Consider the following 13,077-nt stretch of genomic DNA (forward strand, 5'->3'; position numbering starts at 1 on the left):
TGTTCCCTCTCTCGCTGTGTCTCTCTCTGTCAAATAAATAAATAAAATCTTAAAAAAAAAAAAAAGAAAATCAGAGTCTTAAAAGAGGAAGGGCACTCTATATCTAAGAGGAACTAATGCAGACCTGGAGAAGCTAAATGACCTGCCCAAGGTCATGCACCTATGACAGAGCTGGGCCTGGGTGTTCTCCCGCTACGGTATTCTTCATCACACCGAAATGCTCCGAGTTCTGCTCTTCAAGTTTTATTTGTGAGGTTTCACACATTTGTGTTTCAGGTTTCAAGCTGTATATTTTAGTGACTGAGTGGATGGAGAGGAAAGACACCCTCCTGGAAGGCTTCTCTATGCTCGGTACACCATACCTCACTGCTCACCAGCTGTGTGGAGATTCTCGCACGTCACGTGATTCTGGGACAGCAGTCCGGTGCCCTACAATTGAACTCAATTCCAACGCCAGCTACCTGGAGATGGCCTCAGATCCCACAGATTAAGGGTTCAGCCCCACAAGACTGCCCCCTCTCCCCCACTTCAGACGCCAATTACAGGTCCAGCTTGTCTCCTGTGCTTCTGACCGGCCATCCATCAGGTGTTCCCTCGACCTATGGCTCCAAGCTTCTGTCCCCTTAGAGTTTGAGGTGCATCACCCAGCTGACATGAATGCATTCTTGTCCAACAAGTGGAAACTCTCTAAACCTCATTCTTTGGGTTTTTATGGAGGCACACTTGATTAAATCATTGGCCACTGATGTTTGAACTTAACCTCCATTCCCTCTCACTTCCCTGGAGGTCTGGGGGATGGGCCTATAGGTCCAACCCTCTACTCCCCTGGCAACCAGCCCATCCTTAGGGGCTTTCCAAAGGTCACCTCATTAACATAAACTCAGGTATGGGTGAAAGAGCCTTGTTATTTATTAATAACAAAAGATACCCATTTCACCTTTATGCTCTAGAGCTACTCAGGAATAGCTAAGAAAAAAACGTAAATATTATAGCAAAAGATGTCCATAGGGCTCTTTATAATAAAGTTAAGGGTTTTAGGAGCTATGTGCCAGGAACAGTGGTCAAAGACCAAATATATGTTTCTTATTCTAAATCACCATATCATACTGAATGACTATCTCCTGGATAATGCCCTAACGTACAAGAAAAAAAATTGGAGAGACCCCCACTTACGAAATTACTAAACAAGACAATGGGGAGGAACAAAAACAGAAAAAGGATATTGTTAAGAATTTCAGAGAGTTTTGTAGAGATCAGCTACTCATTTTCCCCCAACTATTGGCATGTGGTTATAACGTTTATATATTAGAAGCCTGTTTTCATGACCAGAATTATTTTATGTTGACATGAAATTATTTCCTACTCATTTGTCCCATGATGATTGGGCACCTGCCATATGCCTGGCAGTGTTCAAAGTACTGTGTCTACATCAGTGAACCCCAAACACCTGATTCCATGGTATTTACAAACTAGTTGGGGGATGACGGTAATAAACAACTCTAGCAGGATGCGGAAATGGAATTTTCTTGCTTTTGCTTTTTGCATACGAGTGCAGAAAGACAGCAGTATCACTCAGTGCCAGTCAGAAAAACGGAAACCACCCTAGTTATGTTAATAGAGGGAATTTGATAGAGAGATTTGGTTCAACATATTAGAGAGCTTTAAATACAAAGTGGGGACAAATAAGGCCGGACAGCAAAAGCAACGGCAGTTGCCCCCCTCCCCACCCCACCGTGTGTTGGGGGAACAAAGAAAAGGAGTTGGGCTCTTTAGAACCCAGCAGCTTGGAGGAGGGCCCCGGAGCCCAGGGCCAGACCTTGGGAAGTCAGAGGGGGCCCGTGGAGTTGGGTAACTCGGGCAGGAACGGGAAGCAATCCAAAGAAGCTGGTCCCCTTCTCCCCACTCCGCCTGCCAGCCTCCCTTTAGTGTACCCTGTGTGCAGAGCCCCTTGACAAGGAAGACACGCTGTTTGCAGAACCCCCACGTCACCACACAGAGCAGCGCAGAGAAGGGTATTGAGGAACACTGACTTAACAACAGGCCCAAAGATGTTCCCAGCGGGGACAAGGTACTCTCAGGTTGTGGCACTCCTTGCTAGAATACTCAAGCAGAACTTGCAGAAGTGGTTGAAATCTGTTGTTTTTAAAAAATTGTACTGAAATGTATGTAACAGAATTTACCATTTTAACCCTTTTTGAGTGTACAGTTCTGTGGCATTCAGTACATTCGCATTGTTGTGCAACCAATCTTTGGAATTCTTTCCATCTTCCTGAGTTGAAACTCTGTACCCATTAAACAGTAAGTCCACTGCCCCTGCCCCTGCCCCCCAGCCCCTGGCAGCCACCATTCTGCTGTCTGTCTCTATGGACTTGATGACTATGGGGACCTCAGATAAGTGGGTCATATAATATTTGTCCTTTTCTGTCTGGCTGTTTCACATAGCGTGTCTTCGCGGTTCATCTGTGTTATAGCATATGTCCAAATTTCCTTCCTTTTTAAGGCTGAATTCTATGAAATCTGGTTTTGTGAGTCCTTAGGCCAACCCATGTTGAAGAACTGAGACACTGGGGTGGGGATTTATTTAGAGAGCATTTTTTGGCCTACTGTGGATGCCCCCTTTCCATGTTCTCCCTCCTCCTCCTCCTCCCCCCCCCCCACACATTTTGGGAGAAGAGAGGGAGATGTTTCTCCCATCCTCAAGTCTAGTGGCAGGGCTTCAAGGGGGCCACACAGAAAGCTTGATCTGTGGCCCCTGCAGTTTAGAGGGCACAGTAGTCTGGGGTCAAGCATACGCCTGAGAAATATAAAGGTTGGTAGAAGCAGCCCATGGCAGCTGAGCAGGGGGTATTGTTTGGGAAATACCAGCACTCTCACTAAGGATGGATCAAAGGTGTTTTCCTTGGACCAGATGTGGGCCACACAAGATAGATTAGCTGCTGAACACAGTCTCGACCAATGGGCCCACAAGGTGGTGGGTGAAAATGCAGGAGGCGTAGAGCAGGTGACCAGCTGCTGAGAACCATCATAAGCTGTCAGCAGGACAGTGCGTGCGCTCCTGTCAGGAAATGACAGGTCAGAGGTCTGCAGCGATGAGGGTCTACAGAGAACCAACGAAGGTATTCCACAGAGGCCACCAAATGCTCCATGAAATAGAGAAGCAGCCTTTGGTTCCCTCCATGTCCAGAGATCACCATCAGCTCACACCAGTTCCGGTCAAAAAGGGACTTTTCTGGCTCCCTGACATTGCCTTGCCAGCCACCCCTCCAACCACTCCAGAATGGAAGGTTTGAAGCAAGCTGGACCTGGGAGTAAGGGAGGAGGTCCCAAAGCGATACCACCATGCTCCACCTTTTCTGCCACTGGCTTCACTATGGCAGCAGGCCCAAGCCGGAGATGAGAACTTCCCGGTTGCAATGCAATATGGACCTTGCTCTTATACTGGACAGGGAATCATCGCTTCAGAAATTAGGGTGTTTATGAACAAAGCAAATGGAGAACAAGAGCAGTAGAAGTATGAGTGCCACAGAATAGGTGTCCAGGGACATCATATCACCTGCACATCCAACTTGTTCCACATGACAGTTCTGCGAAGGCTGTGGGCAACACAACACAGAGTGTTACAGTCTGCGCTCAAAGCAATGACTTGAGGTTGGTGGAAAGGAAATGGCCCTCTGATGCATTATTGGGAAAACAAAAGCATTTTACCTTTTTCTTACATAAGAGGGGGAGAAAAACCATGAAAGACTCTTAACATTAGGAAACAAACAGGGTTGTTGGAGGGGAGGTAGGGGGGATGGGTAACTGGGTGGTGGGCATAAAGGAGGGCACGTGATGTAATGAGCACTGGGTGTTATACGCAACTGATGAATTACTGACCTCTACATCTGAAACTAATGGTGTACTATATGTTGGCTAATTGAATTTAAAGGGAAAAAAAGGGAGACAACAGTAGCAAAGCTTTTTTTTTTTTTTTCCTGAAAGTAGCTCCCCTGACTACTCTATTTGCTGGGTCCAGCATTGTGGTCTAGGGTTGATGGGTGTTTTATGATGAGCATGTCGCTGGAAAATTGGGCAATAAGAGGGAAGCCAACAAGTAGACACAGCGTTTTTGAAGAATTTTGCCATAAAAGGAAGCAGGGAAATTAGGGCTTAAACTGGACAGTGATCTGTGGTCATGCCTGGGAGGGTTTTGTTGTTGTTGTTGTTGTTTTGAGATATTGAAGCATATTTTTATATTAATGGGAAAGATTTAATAGCAAAGGGAAAATTGATGGTTGGCAAGAGAGGGGAGAGAGTTGCAGGAAAGAAGCTGTTGAGCTATCAGCAAAAAGCTGGTGGGTTTGCTTTATAGGTTAAGTATGGACAGTTCATCCCTTGTCTTTTTTCCAGGAGGAAAGAGTATATGATAACAAATGCAAATAGGTTAGCAGATGTACTTCTATGAGCCCATGGGAATCAGAATGTTCCACACCCCGCCCAAACAATTTACTTCATATGGATATCAACTATTTTGTTGAACATATAACTGTTGAATATATGTAGACCCCAGGATAAAATTTAGAACTTATCTGGGACTACATCAAACTTAATAAAAGACACAATCTCTTCTGCATCAAAAGACACAATCAACAGAGTGAAAAGGCAACCTACAGAATGGAAGATTGTACTTAAAAGCATACATCTGATAAGAGGTTTATATCCAAAATATATAAAGAGCTCCTACAACTCAACAACAACAAAGAAGAAAGAAAGAAAGAAAGAAAGAAAGAAAGAAAGAAAGAAAGAAAGAAAGAAAGAAAGAGAGAAAGAAAGAAAGGAAGAAAGAAAGAAAAAAAAGAACAAGCTAAATTACCTGACTTTAAAAATGGGCAAGGGATAAAATAAAAAAATAAAAAAAATAAAAATGGGCAAGGGAGTTGTATTTGTCCAGAGATGACATAAAAATGGCCAAAATGCATATGAAAGATGCTCAGTATCATTAATTACTAGAGAAATGTAAATAAAAACAACAATGAGATAGCACCTCACACCCATTAGGATGGATAAAATTTAAAAAAAAAAACATAAAAAAACACATTGGGAGGGTGTGACACCGTGTTACACCATCAGCATGAATATAAAATGATGCAGCCACTCTGGAAAACAGTATGGAGGATCCTCAAAAAATTAAAAATAGAACTACCATATGATCCAGCAATCCCATTTCTGGGCATTTACCCAAAAGAATGGAAAGCAGAATCTTGAAGAGCTTGTTGCATACCCATGTTTTAGCAGTATTGTTCACAATAGCCAAAAGGTGGAAGTTACTCAAATGTCCATCGACAGATGAATGGATAAACACTGTGGTATGTACATACAATGAAATATTGTTCAGCCTGAGAAAGGAAGGAAATCCATGGATGAAACTTAAGGTCATTATGCTAAGTGAAATAAGCCAGTCACAAGACAAATACTGTATGACCCCACTTATATGAGGTATCTAAAGTAGTCAAACCCTTAGAAGGAAGGGTTCTTGATAGGGATTGGGGAAAGGGGAAATGAGGAGTTACTATTTCATAGTCATAGAGTTTCAGTTTTGGAGGATGAAAACGTTCTGGAGATCTGTTGCAGAACAATGTGAAGGTACTTAACACTACTGAGTTGTACACTTACAAATGGTTAAGATGATACATTTTATTTTATGTGTTTTAATCACAACTAAAAATAAAAAAATATTTTTAATTTATGACTTATTTGCCTCTTTCCTTTTAAAAGTTGTGACTCCAACAAGAGCTTTTTAACTGATGCTTCTAGTTACTTGGGAGCCTTCATTTCTTCGTTTGGCAATTGTCCATCACCACCGAATCTGCCACATACAGTAAGAGGTATTATGGATAAAGATATGAGGCAGGGATGGTCCTTGTCCATATAGAGCCGAAAGTCAAGTTGGAGGAAATAAACATAAATGAGTACAGGAATGTTTTTTCAGTTCCATGTGATCCATGGTTCCTGACCAGGACCCACCGCCACTGATGCAGAGGCCTCCTGCAACATGAGGCTCCCTGGCCACAGTAATAATAGTAATTGCTGGAGTGTGAGGACCTCTAAACCCGCAAACCCAGAGCCATAACAACAGAGAGAAAATATTAAAAAAAATACTTAGATATAATTATTAGTGGCATTGCTCTAAATTCTCCCTTCCCTCCTACCTCGTGTTTCCCAGACCCAAGAGCTATAGGGAAAAAAGGGTATCACATATCACATAGATCAGAATCATATATACAAGCCCCATCTTGAGGTCAGAAGATATTGTTTCCCATGTGGACCTTAACTGAGTCTTTCTTAGGCCATTCTACCATTAGAAAAGACCCAAGATTTCTAGGTGATCGGGTCCATGGTAAGATCAGTGGTAGGACATCATTTATTACTTCTTTCTCTGTAAGGTAAGCTTCTTGGTCCGAAGCAATGTTGTGTGAGATTCCATGTATTTGTTTCATTAACACCATGTGAAGTAGCCAGGACAGACCAAACAGTGGCCACCATGGTGCTGGTGCTGATGTGTATCTATGTAATGCAGGGGAGGCATGAGGGAGCACCGGGTGGTGAGTCTAGCTGGGGGACAGGAGAGCCTTCATAGAGAATATGGCACAAGCTGACCCTTCCAAGATAGTTGTGTCTCTCAGGTAGTCTAGGGGAGCACGGTAGTTCTAGGCAGAAGGAACAGATGAGCAAAAAGCATGAAGACATCAAATGTCTAAAGCATTCAGAGAAACTCAAGTCATTCGTGTAGAGTGGTGACACGAGCTAAGGAGTTTGTCCTTGACTGCAAATCAGCTGCGTATTTACACCGATTCCTTTATCCTTCATCCCAGCAAGAGTTTCTCAATGAAAGGAGCCATCATTGATTTAAGTTCTGGTGCCAAGTCCTTATGGTGACAAGCAGTTTGCTGACTGGCTACTTTGAGGGGGAACATCATAGCGGGAAATGCTGGCGGGTGGGCTGGGGTCACATTGCGGAGGACTTTATGTGACATACTGAGGTATTTGGACTTGCTCTTTAAGTCTGAAGAGAAATGAGATGTGACCTTGACCGTGCTGTTGAGAATGAATTTTAGGGCGCAGAGCTGTGAAGCCTGGGGCACTGGTGGGTCTGGAAACCATTGTATTATTCTGGTCCCCAAAACTCAGTTCTTTATTTCAGTGTTAGTTTGTGATCAATCTAATGGAATGAGAAAATTAAAGGAGGTTTAGTCAGTTTTTCACAAAGCCAAATATTATTCAATTTTAAAGGACTTCTTTAGTTCGAAATTATGGGCCTCCCAACTTTTGTGGGGGTAAATTGTCCAATCATCTATGCAATTATGGTGACAGTAAATTATAGGCTTTAAAAGTGTGCGTGTGTGCGTGTGTGTGTGTGTGTGCGTGCGTGTGTGTCCATCCTAGCCTTCAAGTAAAGAACCAGCTGGCCCCTCTGGTTCTCCAGATGTCCTTCTGAGATTTGGGGGGAGGTCTGTGAAATCCATAAGAGTGGGAACACCTAGCTGAGGCAGTGGGGAAGGCGTGGGAGGCACCTAAGAGGAGAGATGCAGGTGGAGTCTATAGGATAAGATGCTTGACCGTCCAGATCTTAACTATACTTTGTATGCACGTGACTCTCTTGCTGAATCTCAAATAATCAGATTTTTTTTCACAACAGCCTCATGACTACCTCCTTTGGATCAATTGTATTATAAACACATTTTATGAATACATAATACATCTTCACATTTATCCCCTTATTCCATTCTTAGAAAATCATGTCTCGTTTTATACTGACACCATAGTCCTCACGTAAAACTCCTTTTTTTTTTTTTAAAGATTTATTTATTTATTTGAGAGAGAGAGAATGAGAGATAGAGAGCATGAGAGGGAAGAGGGTCAGAGGGAGAAGCAGACTCCCTGCTGAGCAGGGAGCCCGATGCGGGACTCGATCCCGGGACTCCAGGATCATGACCTGAGCCGAAGGCAGTCGCTTAACCAACTGAGCCACCCAGGCGCCCACGTAAAACTCCTTCTTGAACAATCATTTGACAGTAAGATGAGTGTGGGATTCCTCAGCACCTGACCTGCTGAAACCTTCTTTCCTCAGAGGAAAGAAGATGGGTCAGGTTCTGCTTCTCCCAGTGTTGCCCTTCTGTAACATCAAAACAATCCTCTTCCAAGCTGCCATTCTGGAGATCCTATTACCTTTATCTTAACACAGACCAGAGCTGGTTTTGTCAAACTGACACCAGCAGCAAGTGCCTGGAGGCAGCAGGGTGCTATAGTTTTCATTTTTCTTTATACTCATATTCGACTTCCCAGCAGCCTCTAATCTACAAAATCAAAATGAATTATAATAAAGTTCAGTGAATCTGGTCTAGTCATTCATGGCCTGGGGAGGAGTGGCCTTCAATAACGGACCTCATCATCAATATTGTGCTGTGAGTTCTTCGTTCCTATTTTGTATATCCTCCTGTAACCACCCTCCCCGTCATACACTCACGCTCCTCACCTGGATGAGGGGAGAACCTTCATTTCCTTCACTGAGATTTTGGAGGTAGTATCCTGCTCCTAAATGGAGTCAATTTCGACATGTAATCTTTGAAAATTTTCAAGGAAAACAAAGTATTCTTGGGAATATTTGGTCTTTCTCCTAAGATATATTTCCCTCATGTTGTCTGCTTTCTTTCAATGTACACTGACTCTGGGGTGACCTTTGGACCCTGCTGGGATTACAGAGAGGGTCATAGTCTCCCAGTGCTACGTATTATGTAGCTTGGAGGCCCTGAGTTTGTTCTGCTCATGAGATTTTAATTAGAAATGCCATTGTTCCATAAAGAAGATATGGTGTGTGTGTATATATATATATATATATATATATATATATATATATATATAAAATGGAATATTATGCAGCCATCAAAAGGAATGAGATCTTGCCATTTGCAATGACGTGGATGGAACTGGAGGGTATTATCCTGAGCGAAATAAGTCAATCAGAGAAAGACATGTATCATATGACCTCACTGATATGAGGAATTCTTAATCTCAGGAAACAAACTGAGGGTTGCTGGAGTGGTGGGGGGTGGGAGGGATGGGGTGGCTGGGTGATGGACATTGGGGAGGGTATGTGCTACGGTGAGCGCTGTGAATTGTGCAAGACTGTTGAATCACAGATCTGTACCTCTGAAACAACTAATGCAATATATGTTAAGAAAAAAAAGAAGATAGCAGGAGGGGAAGAATGAAGGGGGGGGAAACTGGAGGGGGAGATGAACTATGAGAGACTATGGACTCTGAAAAACAAACAGGGTTCTAGAGGGGAGGCAGGTGGGGGGATGGGTTAGCCTGGTGATGGGTATTAAAGAGGGCACGTTCTGCATGGAGCACTGGGTGTTATACGCAAAGAATGGATCGTGGAACACTATATCAAAAACCAATGATGTAATGTATGGTGATTAACATAACAATAAATAAAATTTAAAGGGAAAAAAAAGAAATGCCATTGTTCCTTTTTCTACCATTTCTTCTGTAATCTCTCTGGTGTATCATTAAGGGCTTTTCTGTATAGGGTAGGGAATATTAATTAGAAGAGCATACTGTTTCACTTGCCTCATTACGTAGAGGGAATAATACTCAAAGTGTCACTCCAAATTATAAAAGCTAATATTGCTCGTTGTCCATATTTTTTATCAATAAATCATGTGCTTGCTTCCTAGTATTGTCATTCAGTGGTTGTTCTGTGCTACTCTTGTAGCAGCCTGTAGCTTCTTGAGAGGAAGGACCACCCATGTTCTGCTCCTCTCATAGCTACCAAAACAACTGTTGCCTAGTAGGGACGCAGTCGGTGTTTCTTGCATTAAATTTAATTATGGTAGAGCTATAATAGCAGCACATGGCTAACCTTTCCTCTGATACAAACACGTACGAGGGTTAAATATTAGGGATCCTTGGTGTTCTAACCTCATTCCTTTTCTTAACTCTGCATAATTTCTTTTGGTTTAATCCACTCCCATGGCCCTAACTGCCAAGACGTGGGATAATGGTTTTGAAATGATCTTTAGTCCCGCAGGTGCTCTGGAGCTTCATATTCATCTTACTTTGTTGTCTTCCAGACACGATGGAAACAATATATCCAGCACCCTCCCTCTGATTATTCCCTCTGATGGTGGACCTTAGCACCATCTGAAGGGCCATCGTTTTTATTCTTCTATTCCTTTCTACACATATTTATACAATAGACCTTTATTGAGCACTGTGTAAATTGCAATACCCAGCAAAAATGCAGCCATCATAAGCTACATTGTTCCTACCTGGAAAAGACTGCAACCAGAGGCCGTAAGGGGTATGTACAAACAGCCCATGCCAGTCCATGAAATATAACCTGTTACTGATCATGGCAATTCCGAGTCAGTTACCAACATCCAGTCCTTCTTATATCCTATTTCCTGCAGACGCATAAATCTTAAGTAACCTTCTTTGATAGATTCACATGTATTCCAAACAATGGTTCATCGGCTTATATATAGTCATTACCAAAGTTTCATTTTGTTTGCCTTTCATTATCTCTCCCACTTGGTTTTCAGATGGTGGTGGTAAACCTTAACAATGTCAGCATTATTATTATTACTGCTTCCTCTTCAGCGTGCTCTTCCTCTGTTCCCCAGTCCTATTAATTTGATCCTTTCTCCTTAATATCCCTTATGTTACATGCCTAATATCATACCTAAACTATTTAACTGGGTTCTTTCTCTATCTTCATTGTGAACCTGGCTGGGCAATATGAGCCTACACTATTGCCAAAGGAGATTTTTTTAAATTTAATTCCAGTATAGTTATCATACAGTGTTACATTAATTTCAGGTGTACAATATAGTGATTCAAGAATTCCATATATCACCCAGCGCTCATCATGACAAGTGCACTCCTTAATCCCTGTCACCTATTTAACTTATCTCCCTACCCACCTCCCCTCTGGTAACCATCAGTTTGTTCTCTATAGTTAAGAGTCTGTTTCTTGGTTTGTCTCTCTCTCTTTTTCCCCCTTTGCTCATTTGTTTTGTTTCTTAAATTCCACGTATGAGTGAAATCCTATGGTGTCTTTCTCTGACTGACTTATTGCACTTGGCATTATACTCTCTAACTCCATCCATGTTGTTGCAAATGGTAAGGTTTCGTTATTTTTTATGGCTTAATAATATTCCTTTATATATATATATATATATATATATACACCACCTCTTCTTTATCCATTCATTAATCAGTGGACACTTGGGTGGCTTCTATATCTTGGCTATTGTAAATAATGCTGCTATAAACATTGGGGTACATGTATCCCTTTGAATTAGTGTTTTGGTGTTTTTTTGTTGTTTTTGTTTTTGTTTTGTTTTTTTGGTAAATAGCCAGTAGTGTGATTATTGGAACACAGGGTAGCTCTATTTTTCGCTTTTTGAGGAACCTCCATTCTCTTTTCCATAGTGGCTGCACCAGTTTGGATTCCCACCAACAGTGTAAGAAGGTTCCTTCTTCTCCACATCATCCTCAACACCTGTTGTCTCCTGTGTTGTTGATTTTAGCCATTCTGACAGGTGTCAGGTGATATCTCATTGTAGTTTTGATTTGCATTTCCCTGATGAGTGGATGTTGAGCATCTTTTCATGTGTCTGTTGGCCACCTGTATGTCTTCTTTGGAGACGTGTCTGTTCATGTCTTTAGCCCATTTTTAATTGGACTATTTGTTTCTGGGGTGTTGAGTTCTGTAAGTCCTTTATATATTTTGGATACTCTTTATTGGATATGCCATTTGCAAATATCTCCTCCCATTCCATAAGTTGCCTTTTAGTTTTGTTGATTGTTTCCTTTGCTGTGCAGAAAATACATTTTTTTTTACTACTAACTTTCCAGAGATATAGGGCTAATATGGTAAAAGGACTCATCTGAATTCAACCTTTTTAAAAGATAGATACTATCCTCTTTTGTCTTTGCCCAACAGCTTCTTGGAGAAGATAAAATGATTCACACATTTTCAATGGGGACAAATTTGGATCATAATTTAGTAAACATAAGGAAAGTCAATTATATGTATAGGTGTTGAAGGTATGATTTTGGCATACAGAAAAGCTTCCCCACCCCTGCTCCCATCCAGGTAGCTCACAGATGCCTTCTGCACTGTCTATAATTCCTTTCATTGGCTACTATTATGGACTCATCTTCAGGGGCATACTGGAGAAGGTTAATACATTTAGGCACTAATGCCTGAAGGAAAGGTGCATAGCCAAGTTGGCACTGACCTGAGTGCCTAGGTCAGGGCATGCAAGTGTGGATCCAAGTAGAGAGCATTTCTTTTCAGGACTAGCATGAGGGCTCAGTAAACAAACATCATCTCGTTTATGATAAAGGCAGGCTCTAAAACTGCATGAGTAAAGATGAGATCCTTTGACAAATAGCTCTTTCAAGACCCTTCTTAAATGTTTTTCCTAAAAAGTCAACCCTTGGGGCTCTCAGTGGTGCAGATCATATACCTGATACGATGGAGAGATGACTGAGGTGTAAATGTATAGGCATATTCTGAGGACCCAAAATAAAGCTTTCCAAAGCACCCCCAGATCAGTGATTCTTAGATAGGGACCAAGACTGGGGTGGTGTGGAGCACAGGGGGAAGTTGGGGGAAGCCACGTGCATGCCACCCCACCATCCTGAGAATCACTGTCTATAATGGAGGTGCAGTTTGTGGTAGTGAGGTGTACGTGAAAAGAAAACGAAGACTAGGGAACATGGCTGAGAACTTGATCTAGATTAAAGTTCATTTGCTTTATTTACAGAGAAGGAGTCAGGTCCCACTGTATTACAGAACTGGCTTTTCCTACCACACCAGGCATCCCTCCGGACCTCATTTTATACCCCAAGATTTCTACATTACAAAGTGCTTTTTGGCATACAAGGTCCATCTTTTTTTTTTTTTTTTTCTTTTCCAAAAGTAACTAAGAGTCTTCTGTTGGGTTTCCTGACAGACCCACTGTATGATGAGAAAAGAAAATAAATGTGAACAATGAAGAATAAGTAGGAGTATTTCTCAAA

General features: G+C 42.0%; 1 protein-coding gene across 7 annotated transcripts in view; it reads left to right on the forward strand.

Moving 5' to 3' along the window:
* Positions 1-13,077, forward strand: part of TRMT9B (tRNA methyltransferase 9B (putative)) — a 60,963-nt gene that overhangs the window by 18,620 nt on the left and 29,266 nt on the right. The gene's annotated exons all lie outside the window — the stretch shown is intronic.

This window comes from Zalophus californianus, chromosome 2 (genome assembly GCF_009762305.2).
Source record: "Zalophus californianus isolate mZalCal1 chromosome 2, mZalCal1.pri.v2, whole genome shotgun sequence".
Classification (NCBI taxonomy): domain Eukaryota; kingdom Metazoa; phylum Chordata; class Mammalia; order Carnivora; family Otariidae; genus Zalophus; species Zalophus californianus.